This window comes from Schistocerca gregaria, unplaced genomic scaffold (genome assembly GCF_023897955.1).
Source record: "Schistocerca gregaria isolate iqSchGreg1 unplaced genomic scaffold, iqSchGreg1.2 ptg001124l, whole genome shotgun sequence".
NCBI classification, from domain to species: Eukaryota; Metazoa; Arthropoda; class Insecta; order Orthoptera; family Acrididae; genus Schistocerca; species Schistocerca gregaria.
In genome coordinates, this window is record NW_026062458.1 from 1,133 (window position 1) to 2,500 (window position 1,368).

The 1,368-nt window shown below is 59.3% G+C and overlaps 2 non-coding genes across 2 annotated transcripts in view; both read left to right on the forward strand.

Moving 5' to 3' along the window:
- The first annotated feature begins 765 nt into the window (after window positions 1–765).
- LOC126328353 (5.8S ribosomal RNA) lies at window positions 766–920 on the forward strand. The gene has a single exon (XR_007561858.1). It is a non-coding gene; the product is annotated as a 5.8S ribosomal RNA (ribosomal RNA).
- Window positions 921–1,108: 188 nt separating this feature from the next.
- Window positions 1,109–1,368, forward strand: part of LOC126328358 (large subunit ribosomal RNA) — a 4,222-nt gene continuing 3,962 nt past the window's right edge. The window contains exon 1 of the ribosomal RNA XR_007561863.1: window positions 1,109–1,368. This exon is cut by the window's right edge and continues 3,962 nt beyond it. This is a non-coding gene — a ribosomal RNA (large subunit ribosomal RNA).

The window sequence follows — 1,368 nt, forward strand, 5'->3', positions numbered from 1 at the left end:
GGCGGCTTCTAGCCGCACGAGATTGAGCAATAACAGGTCTGTGATGCCCTTAGATGTTCTGGGCCGCACGCGCGCTACACTGAAGGAATCAGCGTGTCTTCCTAGGCCGAAAGGTCGGGGTAACCCGCTGAACCTCCTTCGTGCTAGGGATTGGGGCTTGCAATTGTTCCCCATGAACGAGGAATTCCCAGTAAGCGCGAGTCATAAGCTCGCGTTGATTACGTCCCTGCCCTTTGTACACACCGCCCGTCGCTACTACCGATTGAATGATTTAGTGAGGTCTTCGGACTGGTACGCGGCATCGACTCTGTCGTTGCCGATGCTACCGGAAAGATGACCAAACTTGATCATTTAGAGGAAGTAAAAGTCGTAACAAGGTTTCCGTAGGTGAACCTGCGGAAGGATCATTACCGACTAGACTGCATGTCTTTCGATGTGCGTGTCGTGTCGCGCAACACGCTACCTGTACGGCAGTAGCCGTGCGCCGCGTGCGGAACCACGCGTGCCTCTCAAAACTAGCGCAAGTGGTGTTGTGTGGTACGAGCGCTGAAGCTCTGGAGCGGCTGGCCTGCGGCACCTGGCGCCTGGCGCCGGTTTTGAATGACTTTCGCCCGAGTGCCTGTCCGCTCCGGTGTGGAGCCGTACGACGCCCATCGGCCGTCGGGCCGTTGGACACAAAGTAATGGAACAGGGGCCGTCAAACGCCTCAGTCCCGCCTCTGCAACTGTCTTGAAAGAGACGGTGGAGAACTGAAAAGATAAAGATCACCCAGGACGGTGGATCACTCGGCTCGTGGGTCGATGAAGAACGCAGCAAATTGCGCGTCGACATGTGAACTGCAGGACACATGAACATCGACGTTTCGAACGCACATTGCGGTCCATGGATTCCGTTCCCGGGCCACGTCTGGCTGAGGGTCGGCTACGTATACTGAAGCGCGCGGCGTTTGTCCCGCTTCGGGCGCCTGGGAGTGTCGTGGTCGCCTGTGTGGCCGGCCGCGTCTCCTTAAACGTGCGATGCGCGCCCGTCGCCTGGCGGTTCGCATACCGGTGCTTTCTCGGTAGCGTGCACAGCCGGCTGGCGGTGTGGCGTGCGACACCTCGTACAACGACCTCAGAGCAGGCGAGACTACCCGCTGAATTTAAGCATATTACTAAGCGGAGGAAAAGAAACTAACAAGGATTCCCCCAGTAGCGGCGAGCGAACAGGGAAGAGTCCAGCACCGAACCCCGCAGGCTGCCGCCTGTCGTGGCATGTGGTGTTCGGGAGGGTCCGCTACCCCGACGCCTCGCGCCGAGCCCAAGTCCAACTTGAATGAGGCCACGGCCCGTAGAGGGTGCCAGGCCCGTAGCGGCCGGTGCGAGCGTC